General features: G+C 47.6%; 1 protein-coding gene across 5 annotated transcripts in view; it reads right to left on the reverse strand.

Annotated features, from left to right (window-relative positions):
* Window positions 1-15,166, reverse strand: part of LHFPL2 (LHFPL tetraspan subfamily member 2) — a 172,961-nt gene that overhangs the window by 49,389 nt on the left and 108,406 nt on the right. Inside the window, exon 1 of one of the 5 annotated variants that reach the window (XM_070468588.1) lies at window positions 1,516-1,728. The exons of the other annotated variants lie outside the window; for them this stretch is intronic. The gene's annotated coding sequence lies outside the window, so the exon portion shown is untranslated. Of the gene's footprint in view, window positions 1-1,515; window positions 1,729-15,166 lie in introns of those variants that run through there. 5 annotated transcript variants of the gene reach the window in all.

Here is a 15,166-nt window from a genome sequence, read left to right on the forward strand (position 1 = left end):
TCCTGTCAGTGAGTAACTGTGTTCCTCTCCCGCTCAGGCTGGGAGGACGAATGTGGGGCCAAACACCTTGGAGACAGAAAAACAAACGGAGTCAGTTACTATGATTTTAACTCAATTCTGTCTGGAAATCAGGATGCAAGATGCTCAAGATCCAGCTTCAGGGAAGCTCTTAATGCTGAGGAGATTTTTCAAAAGTTCAAATGAGAAGTCCAGGAGAGCTCAGCCACGAGGAAGGCTGATAAACGGCAACATGACTTTCTGACTGCCTTCCAGGAAGTATAGTCCACTCTCGGTGCTGAGGATAACTTTTAATTCAAAAAGGACCAAAATTTGGATCAGCTTCCCACCACCTGATTTTTACCTGACCCTTTTTGTGTTCCCAGATTTGATACAAAAAGTCCTCTGCCTAAAAATCAGTAAAGATGGCCAGCCTCACTGTACTTCTAGTAGAGCTGAGGAATGAAGGATTTTAGATTTTACTTCAGTCACATAGAAAGGAAAGAAAAAAGGTGGTAAAATTTTTGAATTTCATTATTGTAACAGTTTTTAGTCTCATCAAAAGAGAAACTGACCAAAGTCATTCAACTGGGAAAATCATCTATACTACTCCACCTACCACCCCCTTCTCCCCGCCAGCTTTATTTTTTCAGATCCATGATGTTGGTTAAATTGCATGGAAGAGAATGTGAAGTGTCACCAATATTTCCCATCCCAAGTCCTGAAGACAGGAAGCATGGATAGGAACTGCAACACCCAATATCATCAATCTCTGTTTTCCATTTCTCTTGTTTTTCAGTTCTGATAAGCCTCTTTATTTTTTGAACCTGACAGCTGCCAGGACCTTTTATGATTACCACTGATCTCTGAAACACCAGCATCTGTCTACAGTTGGCTGGCTCAGTGTAACTGTGCTCCCAGAAACAGAGAATCCTGACATGTTTAACCCCACACATTTTTTCATGTCGGCATTTAGCCTCAGAACTGTATCTGGTGTGGCTCTCTGAGTACAAAATAGACAGAATGGTCCTAACTCGACCATTTGCATGCTCCCTACTTTATGCTTTCACCGTCCTTTACCACATTCTTTGCAACTCACTGCCATGTTTGTATATTTGGTGCAGAACATGTTCAGACAGCAAGCAGTAACTCAAAGTCATGGTGCCATTCATGGGCTTTATAAAGCAGCAGCTGCTGGGCTAATCAAGGACCACGCATGCACTGCAGCTCAACTGCCTCCCTCAGCTTTTAGGTAAGCACTAGGATCCTGCTTCAAGGAAGGGGAAACTGAGGCATGGGCCATGCAATTGAATCAATAAATACAGAGCATCCCCTCCAAGATCCAAGACACAGTGTCCACATTTGAAAGAGCTAATAAATACAACCAAGATACTTCTAAATTAACCAGTCTAATGCTAACAAACTTTGAAAAATTATGTTTAGAAATTCATTCTTCAACTGGACACAGACAACCAAATGTTAATTGGCAGAGTCCTGTCAAAGACAACCCCTTCATACCTTGAAATTAACAGTTTGCCTTTGCCAACACCTGGAATCCTACAGCAGGTGTCTTCTTAAGAATTGAAAAGTGCTTTTCCTGATGTCTTCATTTCACTGTCATAGCATTCCTGTGAAAGGTTGAAAAGAACTGACAAAGTACTTTCCCTGAAGCGTGAAGCCACAGAGCGCCTCTGAAGAGTGTTTTACAGTCTGTGGGCAACAGGGCTTGGTGTAGGATGGAGCCAGGCCATGTAGCAAGGCTGGCGTGGGGCTGGGTGATAAAATGCTCACAGCTTTAAAAACAGAAAGCATTACACGAGGAGGCAGATGAAAGGATTTATGAAACAAATTGCTGAATTTTCGCAATACTACAGTCTCAAGAAGGGAAATCATCTGACAGACTGAATCACGAATTTCTGCAATGCAAGAATTTATAAGAGCATCAGGGTATGAATCATAGCCACAAAATGTTTTTTTAATATCCCTGTAAAAATCAGTCCTGTGAATGCAGCAACACTTCCAAAAGCACTTGTCTGTTTTAGGTACTGATTCATTTAACAATTTGCAAAGATAATTTTAAAAAATCTACCTGAAGTTTCTGGAAACTAGAAGAAGAAAGGGGTAAAGAAATAAAGTAGTCTCAACCCCCATACAGTAGATTGTTTGCATGCCATTTTGTCTATAGCAGAAGCATTACCAAAAAGGGAGATTATCATGGTATTTTTCCTGACTATATCACATTAAGCCATAAGATCCACTTATGCACCAGCCCAGGTTGGATGCATCAGACAAGTGCTCAGGGCTGGTGAACTGGGAAGACCCAGAGGGATGGGATGGGGAGTGAGGTGGGAGGGGGGGGATCGGGATGGGGAACACATGTAAATCCATGGCTGATTCATGTCAATGTATGGCAAAAACCACTACAATATTGTAAAGTAATTAGCCTCCAACTAATAAAAATGAAAAAAAAATCCACTTATGGCTTTTATTTTTATTAGACATTTTATTTTTGATATAAGTATTCAAGGGCACTTCAATTCATAACTAAATACCATCAGCAGAACTCTTCTAAAACTACAAATGATTTTGTCATGAAATTCAAAATGAGTTTCTCTGAAATTCTAGATGATTGTTCAAAATTATTTTTAAAATTCTAAACTAATAATCAAATTACAGTTTACACTTCAACAACGCAGGAGGTTTTCCTCTGCACAGTCAGAAAATCCAAGTGTAACTTGTAGCTAAACCTCCATGACCTCAGTTCCTCTGTATCCAGGGTTCCACATTGTGGAGTCAACTTACTGCCAATTGTAACATTTATTATTGGAAACATATCCCTAAGTAGACCAGCACGGTTCAACCTTGTGTTGTGCAAGAGTCAACTGTTCATCGTTAGGATTTTAAAACAGCTAATTAACTATTTTTGGTTTCAAAACACATATGACCTTAGGCTAGTAGTAGTAGTTTAGTGTTAGTCACTCAGTCGTGTCCAACTCTTTGCGATCCCATGGACTGTAGCCCACCAGGTTCCTCTGTCCATAGGATTTTCCAGGCCAGAATACTGGAGTGGGTTGCCATTTCTTCCTCCAGGGGATCTTCCCCACCTGAGGATCGAACCCAGCTCTCCACATTGCAGATGGATTCTTCACCAGCTGAGCCACAAGGGAGGCTGCTCTTCTCCAAGACTCCTTATAGAAGGCGTGAAATCAGCATGAAATCAAGCCGAACCAGATTCATTCATTCTGAGAGGTGTGACCACTCACGCAGTGAGCAGCTGGACAGTTCTCCCTTGACGTGATGTCTTCATTAACTTCTCTCCCAGTGAGTGCCCATCCTTTATGAGGTCATTTTTGCCACATGGACCCCAAAGTGATCCCTCTGATCACACACACTCATTCTTGGTCACCAAAGGCATCTATACTCATTTGAGAATTCCACCTACGGACATACAGGTGCTACTATAAGTCTACTCCCAAAAGACTGGGGTTGTTTGTGAGCAGTTCTTGGGCTGTATGAACATCACTCCCTGTTGCCCTGCCTGCCAACAGTGCTCCCCCAACGTGAGTTTACTCACTCAGTCAGCAGTGGGTAAGGAGGTAAGGATATGGGTGAGCAATGGGATCTCTCCTTGGCAAGGACTGGTTCCTACCCAGTATCTATTCTCTTCTTCTTCACTAAGAAAACCACTGGCTGGGACTGGGGTGAGGAGAGTAAGGCACTTGCCTTGAGCACAAAATTAAAGGGGATGCCAAAAAACTCATTAATCTTGATCAACGTTTTAATAAGCGATAAAGTAAAACATTGTATGGATGTGAGAGTTGGACCATAAAGAAGGCTGAGCGTCAAAGAACTGATGCTTTTGAACTGTGGTGTTGGAGAAGACTCTTGAGAGTTGCTTGGACTGCAAAGAGGTCAAACCAGTCCATCCTAAAGGAAATCAATCCTGAATATTCATTGGAAGGGCTGAAGCTGAAGCTCCAATACTTTGGCCACTTGATGCGAAGAGCCAACTCATTAGAAAAGACCCTGATATTGGGAAAGATTGAAGGCAGGAGGAGAAGGGGATGACAGAGGATGAGATGGTTGGATTACATCACCGATTCAATGGACATGAGTTTGAGCACACTCTGGGAGTTGGTGATGGACAGGGAAGCCTGGCATGCTGCAGTCTATGTGGTCACAACGAGTTGGTCACAAAGAGTGACTGAACAACAACAAATGAAAAAAACATAAAAATTTTAAATAAAGATTGGATCAACATGACCAACTTTTTCTTTTGCCTCAAGCTCTAATGTGGTACTGTAACATTGCATTAAGACATCATTTACCTCGATTACTGAGGTTTTTGGTACTTCCTTACCACTGACAGAGAATGCTTAATTTGCCTCACCTCATTCCTGACCCTGAAAGAAACACTATGGGGTGGGGTGGGAGTTGGCAATGTGCCTAACTAAAAAATTCACATTTCTCAGCCTCTTTTGCAGATGGAATGGCCAATGGATTTAAGTGGACAAAATGGGGAACATTTTCTGGAAAAGATATTAAAAAGGATCTGGCTCTCTTATCAAAAACATTTTTAAAACCCCCCAAAAAAGTAAAAAAAAAAAAACTGTGTTAATAGTGAGATTGTGTTAATAGTGAGAATCCTTTCACAATGAAAAATGTATATGAAATCATCACACTGCAACCTTAAATATATTATTAGAACTTCACTTGTTAATTATACCTAAAAAAAAAAAAAAAACTGAAGAAACCAAAACCAAAAAAAAAAAAAACCTGAAAAAAAAAAACCAAGGACCTGACTCAGCTTTGGCACAGGTTCCTCTTCGGCTGGGGAATGTGACCAGAAAGGCTCTGATGGGAACTTCAAGAATGAACAGTGCTGCGCTAGAGAAAGTGGAGCAAAGGTCAGAAGGAGCCTGGGTCCTAGAGAGCATTATGAAGCTAACATCTGAGGGCTTAGCGGGTAAAGAATCCTCCTGCAACGCAGGAGGATCTTCCCTGGGTTGGGAAGATTCCCTGGAGGAGGAAATGGCAACCTACTCCAGTCTTCTTGCCTGGAGCATCTCATGGACAGAGGAGCCTGGTTACAGTTCAGTGGGTCGCAAAAGACTCAGACACAACTGAACATAAAGTGCCTGCACACACACACACCATCTGACCCACCTATCTCAGGACCTGCTTATTATCCAAAAACAACAAAGCTCTTTGATTAAAGCATGCAGTGCGTCTCAGCTAACTGACGAATGCAGTTCTCAACCCTTGAACAACACAGGGGTGAATCTGTGTTAACTTAAAGTCAGCCCTTTGTATCCGTGGTCCCTCCACATCTGAGGATTCAACCTACGAGGGACTCTGCAATACTATAGTATTTACTACTGAAAAATATCCATACACAGTTCAAGTGGACCCACGCAGTTCAAGCCTGTGTTGTTACAAGTTCAATTACACTAGGAATACATAGAAAAAACAAAAAAAAAACCTAAACAAAACAACTAAACTCAATGAGAAAGCCAGTTAGATGAAGTTGTTTGGGAAGGTACCACCACCACCTCAGTCAGATCTCTCTCTCTGCATCTTTTTAACCAAAACACCAGAGTTCCATTCAAATAACTCTAGGGTCAGTTTACTATGATGAGGTCCATTTCAGTGGTTTTCCAAGTAATTACAGAGGCAAAAATTCAGGGAAAGACGTGGACTAGCAGTATTTCCCCTGACAGTGAGTGAGCAGGACGGCAGCACACTTGCTTGTTGCATGCTGACAAGCAGACACGCTGAGCTAGGCCAAGGGTGCCAAGTGAGCTCTGCTTCGGTGTAGACCCAGTGCTGTGTAGACTGGGCCACATCTCAGCCGACTTCAGAGGCTCATCACCTGTTCTCTCCTTCACTGAGGCCATATACATGCTTACCAGTGGGGTCCGGGAGACAAATTCTGTGCTTCCTTGGATGTTCAGGCATTCACCAGGCAACTGCAGGGAAATTAACTCAGGTCTAACTCAGTGCAGTTCATCCTTTCAGAAACCAAGGTTTGAGAAGACTTCTTTCATATTCCCCCACAAGAGGCACATTCGTATGTGAAGATATCCTGGGGCGCACTGACCATTAATTGGCTTCCCTGGTGGATCAGTGGTAAAGAATTCTCCTGCCAATGCAAGAGATGCAGGTTCGATTCCTGGGTTGGGCAAGGTCCCCTGGAGAAGGAAATGGCAAGCTGCCCCAGTATCCTTGCCTGGAAAGTTTCACGGACAGAGGAGCCTGGCAAGCTATAGTCCACGGGGTTGCAGAGAGTCGGACATGACTGAGTGATTGGACACACACATTCACACTGACCATTAAATCTTAACTATTGAATCATTTTTAAACAAATGAAGCTTTGTCCCATTAGGTACAACAGTAATTCAAACCAAATGAACAAAGTGTTGGCCTATGACATTCCTTAGAAGACATGTGAAAAATGTATATGAAAATAAATCAGAATGAACAATACAAGTATTAGTTTGTAAATGTACTGTTAACATTATAAGAGGGTGGGAGCTGGGAGATGTGGGATACCCTGGGAAAGGTAAGTAAAAGCGTTAACTTTTCAATCTCCTCCAACAAAGGAAATAAGAGGAAAAAGCCCACTCCAGCTGGAAAGATGTCAGTGCTTAAACTAAAGGCTCGTATTCCAAGGTCAGAGCCCCCTTTTCAGCAGAAGAAAAGAAAAAAAAAAAAAACAGCATCATTTACATTTCTCTCTCCTTGTATGGGTTGTTAAGTAATAAGCCATGTGCCAAAACCCTAATCTGCAGGATCAGCTCTGAAAAGAGGAAAAGAACTCTGCCAAGCATTTATCAACACCTTAAATTGTTTCTTTTCATTCCCAGAACTAAGGCTGTTTTATTAAATTTTTTAAGCCCCAGGTCCACCATTCCCTTCCAAACCTGCAGTCACTGCCTTAGATTTTTAAGCCATTGTTCTAAGAAAGAAAGGGAGGGGGAAAAAAGGCCAGAGAGGCTCTCAGAGCAAGAAAAGCGTGGAGGCCGCGAGACCGGCGCAGCCCGGGGGGGTGCAGGCCCCACGGCTCCCACTGTGAGCCTTGGTGGGGCTGCTCCTCACCAGCCTCCGTGTGGGGAAGAAGTACCCCAGATGGCATCCTAGGAGGCAGGAGCTGGGCGGCTGCAGCCGAACCACCGCCTGAAGCTGGATGCTGCTGGAGGGAGAGGAGGGGCAGGACGAGGACGCTGGCCAGTCTGCCCCAGAGGGTCCCGGTGGGGCCTCTCCAGGAACCAGAGCCCCATCGTTAGGTTACCCTGCAGACCCTCCTGGAGGGAAAGCAGAGAGGCTCTCTGGGGGGTCAGAGGCTAGGGACAGGCTAGGGCAGCGGCCCGGGTCTGGCCCCAGCAGCTTGCTCGGGGACCCGGCCAGATGGGCGAGTGAGCGGATCCTGGGAAGCATGCTGGAGCACTGGACTGTGAGTCTGGGAATCTGCTCCTCTTCCAGCACCTGTCCCCGGTCAGGTGTGTCCCCGGGCGGGTCCTCTGCTCTTCCAGGGCCTCCGTGACGCCTCCGTAAGTGAGGTGGTGACGAAGGAGCTGTTGGTAGGGGGACTCTGGCGGCGGCAGCGCCCATGACTCGGTGATTCCCCGTCCCACTCCTCACCCATCCGCCCAGTACTGACTCACACACGGTGTGACTGCTGGCTGTTCTTTCCCGGCCATCCTTCGGATTCAAAGAAAAATAGGAACACAAAGGCAGAACCAGATGTAGGGTCTGTCTTCTCTACTTCCCATGTTACTAAAATGGGTGCAGATCTGGAGGGCCTAAGCTTGGGCCCCAGGGCCCCCTCTGCCCAAGTAGGCCTTGGCCATGCCCCTCCACTCCGGCAAAACTCGCCGTCTCTGCCAACCCCTGACAGGCGAGGTAGGGGCTGAGATGAGGTGCAGGGAGTTCACGGAAGGAAACACCGCCGAAATCACACAGCCGCCTCAACTTAAGCTTTTCAAATCTCAGAATATTATTTTTCACCCTGTACTGTAAGTTCATGGCAAAAACTTAAAAGCTTTCATGGCATTTTGTTTCAGGTTGAACAAGAGTGCTGGAATGCAGGAAGAAAAGTCATCAACTTCATTGGAGTGAAAGGGAGAGAAAAACAACACATTTTCCAGTGTCCCAGGACTGGCCCCCACCCCCGTCCCATTACATGATAGTTCTTCACATCCCACAAAGGGGAACGAGGCTTCTTCTGAGTCCTGGGACACGGCACAGGGTCAGACATGAAAGAATGGGGTCCCAGAGAAGGCAGTTCTGCCAAGGAATCACAGAGACGGTCCTGAGCTGGAGCAGGACCCTTGGCGCCCACATGCACGGAGCCTGGCCTCCCACTTAACTCACACCCTGAGCACATCACAGTGGGGGGAACTGAGGTGAAGATAACCCTCAGAAAGCCTGCTCTGGACCCCTCTGGTGCTGAGACCCCCTTCCCACCTCAGTCCCTGCTCCTGCGAGTCTCATGTTCCCAAAAGCCTGGACGGGACTGTATATAGCAGCCGGCATGACTGGTGGGGAGGGGTGGAGACGCACAAAGGCCTGGGGTCCCCACCACAGCTGCCCAGAGCCACGGGAAGCTGATGGGGTCAGGAGAGGAAATCCATGCACAGAGCTCATGCCCATCCACCTCGCTGCCAGCTCACAGCCCCGCCTGCCCAGGCCGTCCAGCCTGGGGCCCCCACGCAGGAAGCAGGGAGGCTGAGCCCTCGCCCCCCTGCCCAGCCTGGCTGGGGGTGTCTGTGGGTCACCACGGACACATCGTGGCTACTGCCCCCTGGACTCCATTCCCAGGGGCAGGCAGCTATTGGCTCCTCCGGTGGGCCTGATCCCAGCAGTTCCCCAAGACAACGGGCTCTGGATCCTGACACAGAGAGATAACCATCTCTGGAACACAATCAGGATCAAAGCTGGAGCCCTGCAGTCTCAGAGTTGTAATAATCAGACAGACGGTTGATACCCTGGGGAGGGACTTCAGCATCCTCCCATGAGGGAAGTGGGAGTGGATCAAAAGACCCATGAAGAGGGCTGGGCTTCCTTCTATGAAAGTCACCCCGTCACGGCTTCCACATCCAGACTTTGCTACAGTTTGTGAGCAGCCCATGCCAACAACGGACTCATGTCATAGCCTGAAAACAGGCAAGGGGAGCAAACTGGATCACTTGAAGACTGAGAGGATATGGGACCAACACACCCAGGGTTTGGGGAAGGATGCTACTTATTATTCAGGCACAAGTTGGCTATGGTCTTGCTAACAGATAGTGCTGCCACTTCCAGACACAACCAACCAGCAGGTCAAGCTTATTCTCCGAGAGATGGGATAGGGACCCCGGCCTCTCAAGGAATGACTCTGTTCCCCTGCACAGGGCAAGTGACCTACATTCTCATCAAAGTTTTTAAATGATCAAAATGACTTTTATCTCCCAGATCTAATGCCTGAGCTCTTCTTTGGCTCTTAAAATGTTGCTAAAATCTGCTTCATTATTTCAGAAGAGCCTCAGTTATACATCAACTATTACAGGCTACATTTTACTGAATTGTTACATAGACAATAGAGTCTGCCTAACCATATGCATTTCAACCAGCAAAATTATAATACACAACACTCAATTTTGTTGTTACTCTAAAGTGTCACCACCATCACCAGGCAAGGAAAACATCTCAGTATGATGAGAAACAGCTGTCAAAGCACTTGCCATTTTTTTTTTAGCTCAGGCCAAACACAAGATGATACAAATGGCATGGGGTAACGTGCCGGCCTAGTGCCTTCACCCTGCCTCAGAGTCCTGAAGTCCATGGTGGACTTGAACCCTCTGCCCATCAAAGTGTGCTCCCCGGACCAGCATCCTCAGCAGCCCCTGGGAGCGTGTGAGACCTAAGGAATCTCAGACCCCAGCCAGAAGCCCTGAATCAAAATCCACATTAACATTCACAGGCACGTAAAGTCTAAGCAGCGCTGGCCCAGCCCTCTCCCCTCCCCCTCTCCCATCCTACGTGCACATACACTTTGGCTTCAGATCTGAGATCGGCCTCCACTCCCTGGAGGCCCCTGAAGCTTTCTCCAGGGGCCCTGTTGTCATGGCAACCCCATTCTGGCTGGCATTCCATCCACCTGGCTGCACCTTGGCCCTGTCGGCCTCCTTGGCTGACCTGTCTGGGATGGCTAGAAGCGTGCATGGCATTTTGCTCCCCAAACATGTTTATTCATGAGGAAAAAGATCTATTTTTAGGTGTCAACTGCCAGCCCATCCTGGCTCACCCAGTCCCTCTCCTCCCACTTGCCCAATTAGAAAGAGCATCTTGTTTCCTGGCATGCAAGTCCAAGGGCAGTGAACACAGGCAGGGGACCTGAGGAGGGCTCCAAGAGCAGCTCTAAGTGAATGGAAACAAGATGATTTCTGCTCAAAGCAATTTCCTCGGCACCCACCCTTTCCTCCCACCACGGACCCCATGCTGAAGGGACGCCAAGGCCATGTGGAAGTAACAGAACACCAACATATGCAAGACATAGCTTTTATCCTCAGAATACAGCACAAGGAAGGGAGGGCCAATCAGTTAAGTCTCTTTTTATCCCACCCAAGTTGAAAGTCTGATAGTCTTATCCCAGTTTCCCAGAAGGCAGAGAGATGAATCCAAGTTCTTATATGGAGGAGTGTGTATAAGTAAGGAAGGGTGTAAAATTCAAAAGCTGACCAAGCTGTGTTCTCAAATTCTGCCTTTTTAGGGGAACCCTGGAAATGACCAGAAACACACAACTGACTTTATCACCTTGCTGTACCACAGAGACGGAAAATATGTCAAGTCATTTCCCTTTCCTTTGCTCATAGTAGAAGGCATTAATTTATCACAGTGCCTTTCCCCACTAAGCCTAGAATCTTTTTCAACAGACACCCCCCACCCCCATCCCTGAACTCCTGGGCCAGGATGCACACGTGAACAGGACCCTAGGGGACTTGCATGCACACTGAAGGGTGAGAAACACTGGTGCAAGGTGGGCCTGATGTGAGATGTGCTTGCTATCCTGGTCTGCTGACTTGGGGTTCCCAACCTCCACGCCCCCACTTCTATTCCTATTCTTTCAGAGAGCTCAAAAACTGGAGGCTTACATACAACAGCTGATCCATTAAACTTTTAAAAATTAGCAGCAAACGTTCAAAATTGAAAGACAATGTAAAAATTCAAATTTTTGGCTTTTCTTTAAGGGGGAAAAGATGAGTACACTGGCAATATTGGACTTACATTTCCACATGGCAACTGATCACTGGTGCTGGGTAGTGGCTGTTCTCTTTAGACAGGGCACAGATTCTCCAGTTTCCCCCAGTCTCTACCAGTCCGTATTGCCTCACGCTACAGCAGCCTGCTTCACTCCTTCAGCTGCCTACCCGCCGGTGTGACGATACCACAGAGACTGTTTCCAAAATCAGCAAGAACTATTGCCCGTGGCACCCACCGTCACATTCAACTCTTTGCACTAATTCTGAAGGTAAGCCGCCACACCTGCATTGGCAGTTTGCCCTTTTCCATATTTCCCTTTCTTCATATGATCCCTGTGTGGACACAGTTTCCCCTTCTCCATAGGCCTGGGCGGAGGGGCATGTGCAGCGTGAGCTGCCTCTTCCCACAGTTCCTGTTGAAGATCCAGAGACTGCTGAGGTCTGCGACCACACGCCACGAATCCTGTGTTGTTGGGAGCCCGGCACCATCTCACCAGGAGACACAATCCTGTCTGCAACCCCGTCCAAAGGCTAGCTCTGCCATCCAGCGGCAGTGTGATGACCCTAGGCAAGACACTCTCTCCCCCGAGCTGAGGAGCACTTAGCTCAGCACTGCACTGAGTTATTGTGGGAAGTTACCATTTGTATGCACAAGGCTTCCTACAGGACTCTGCATACCCAAGCACTTAATAAAAGTGGCTATTCTTCTTCATTATACACAGTTGGTGCTCAACAAAGATTTGCTGACCCATCACTGCTCGGCGGTAAAGAACCCGCCTGCAGCGCAGGAGACAGGAGATGTGGGTTCCAGCCCTGGGTTGGGAAGATCCCCTGAAGTAAGATATGGCAACCCACTCCAGTATTCTTCTCTGAGAAATCCCATGGACAGAGGAGCCTGGCAGGCTGCAGCACCGGGGGTCACAAAGAGTCGGGCAGAGCTGAGCGACTAAACACCACCACCACCACCTCTGACCATCCCACTCCCCAAAGAAAGGTCAGCTTTTGCACCCTCTGCACGGACAGCCCAGGGAGGAAATGAGAGGCTGCAGCCCCTGGGGGTGGCGTTGGGACAGGCGGCCCCCAGGGGCAGAGGGTGTGGGCCTGTGGGATGGAGCCCCCAGACCACGCAGCCACGCCCAGCACTTTCCGCACCCCCACTCACAGCTTCTACACAAACTGGCCAAACATTTTGCTTTTTTAAAAAGTTATTAGCATTTCCATATGTCTGCCTTTGAAGTTAATAAGGTATATTTTAAAATTCCATTCCAACCCACACAAAGCTCTGCCTTCTCTGATCTCACACTGCACTTGGTGAGGACCACACAGTTCAGTATTTAAGGCTCTCTCCATGTTTCATATAGAAAAACTCTGCGTGGCCGCGAAAGGCGATTAGCACACTGTGTGGCAAACAGAAGGTGCTTTTAAAAGTACATACACCTACACATATATCCATACATAACAATCTCCTTGTTTCAGGAAAAACAGACCTTTCTCGGCATTTGTTTTGCACCAGCGAAGTGGTGAGCACATAGCAAACATGATACACACCATGCCCATCTGGAACCATCCCCTTGTGTGCTAAGAGACATGTTTCATGTTAACTGAAATATGAAAGGGAACCCGTCCAGTTTTCTTTGGTAATGTTTGAGCCATACACTGCAAAATAAATGAAAAGAGACTGAATTGGGTCATGGTCTTGTTTGTTTCCTTAAAAAGGGGCTGGTGATGATCTCTGAGTTTGCAACATTTTGTCTGCCAACGCAGCAAAACTGATGGAAGAAACATGTGTCTTTCCAAAAGCAATGCAAGCTCCCATGCAAGTTCCTCTTTTCAGTTCTAAAATATCAGTCACAACAGGCCACGGACCTTGGCCTCAGCCATTCTTTTCAGGAACCACAGTGGCCTCCCTCTCACAGCCTGTAGGAGGCAGAGGGCCTGGCGGTCACCAGCGGGAACTGGCTGGGAAAAGAACTGCCCTGGCCGTTCTTAGTCTCCTTAGGATGGGGAGGAGACAGAGGTGCCTGGGATCACTCCTGGCACCTGTGGTCATGGCACTTCTTCAGACATCCACTGCTGCTGCTGCTGCATAACCAGCCTTGACGCATAAGCGGCACAGTAAAGCAGCTGCCAAATTCACTGCTTTAACTGCAGCCCTTGACAACAAGCTCCTCCTCCATGGGGCAGACGGTGGTCTTTTTGAAGCGGCTCTCTGGGACTGATTCGGAATAGTCTGCTTGTCTGAACAAACCACGCAGGCCTGGAAGGCAGCCGCTACCTTGCTATGGGGACCAGGGAGGATGTCCCACACTCCCGGCCTTCAATAACAAAGAAAACCCAAGGACTGTGACGTCCCTGTGTCTCTGGTCAGGGAAGAGTGCTGACCTGTGGCCTCACCAGGGGGAACCACGGAAGCCTTTCTGAGCCCAGCCTGAGGTGACCATGAGGGAAAATGGCCTGAATGTTAGCATTAAAAACAAAGGAACATGGATGGACCCAGAGACTGTCATAGAGAGTGAAGTAAGTCAGACAGAGAAAAACAAACACGGTATCAGTTCAGTTCAGTCACTCAGTTTTGTGTCCGACTCTGAGACTGCATGGACTGCAGCACGCCAGGCTTCCCTGTCCATCACCAACTCCTGGAGCTGGCTCAAACTCATGTCCATCGAGTCGGTGATGCCATCCAACTGTTGTCCCCTTCTCCTCCTGCCTTCCATCTTTCCCAGCATCAGGGTCTTCTCCACTGAGTCAGTTCTTTGCATCAGGTGGCCAAAGGACTGGAGCTTCAGCTTAAGCATTGAGTCCTTCCAATGGAATATTCAGGACTGATTTCCTTTAGAATTGACTGGTTTGATCTCCTTGAAGATCAAACATGGTATCATAATGCACACATGTGGAATCTAGCAAAATTGTATAGGTGAACCTGTATGCAAAGCAGAGACAACGGACGTAGAGAACAAACAGGGAAACCGAGGGAAGAAAGGATGGGTGGGATAAATCGGGAGCTTGGGGTTGACATATACACACTACTATGTATTAAGTGGATAACTAATGAGAAACTACTGTATACACAGGGGGAAGAAAAGAAGGTACAATCTGTTTGTAGGACATATACTGAGTTAGCATTAAAAAGGCATTACAATATATATCAGGTGCAGACAGATACTGTTTGAGTCCATTTATAGGAGGTACCTAGAATAAAATTCACGGAGACAGAAAGTAAATAGTAGGTGCCAGGGGTGGGGGAGGGAGAGTGCGGACTTAGTGTCCAATGGGGACAGAGTTTCTGTTTAGGAAGATAAAAAACTTCAGGAGATGAATGATGGTGAGAGCTGCATAACAGTGTGAATGCACTCAGTGCCATTGAAATGTACAGGCAAATATGGTGAAAATACTATGTTTTATATTATGTAACTTTTACCAAATTAAAAAAAAAAAATTAAAGAAGAAAAAAGAACAAAGGAACAGAAAATCCCTGGCCTCCCATTGAGAGGAAGTGTGTCTCTTGATTAACTGCCTGAGGTATCGCCAGGGAGTCTGGGCTCCCACATCCCAGCCATCCACCACCCTCACTTCTCCAGGGAGTCGCGGCCCCCACCTCCCAGCCATCCACCACCCCCACTTCTCCAGGGAGTTGCGGCCCCCACCTCCCAGCCATCCACCACCCCCACTTCTCCAGGGAGTCGCGGCCCCCACCTCCCAGCCATCCACCACCCCCACTTCTCCAGGGAGTCGCGGCCCCCACCTCCCAGCCATCCACCACCCCCACTTCTCCAGGGAGTCGTGGCCCCCACCTCGCAGCCATCTACCACCCCCACTTCTCCAGGGAGTCTGGGCTCCCACCTCCCAGCCATCCACCACCCCCACTTCTCCAGGGAGTTGCGGCCCCCACCTCCCAGCCATCCACCACCCCCACTTCTCCAGGGAGTCGC

The sequence above is a fragment of the Odocoileus virginianus genome, chromosome 6, assembly GCF_023699985.2.
Source record: "Odocoileus virginianus isolate 20LAN1187 ecotype Illinois chromosome 6, Ovbor_1.2, whole genome shotgun sequence".
NCBI classification, from domain to species: Eukaryota; Metazoa; Chordata; class Mammalia; order Artiodactyla; family Cervidae; genus Odocoileus; species Odocoileus virginianus.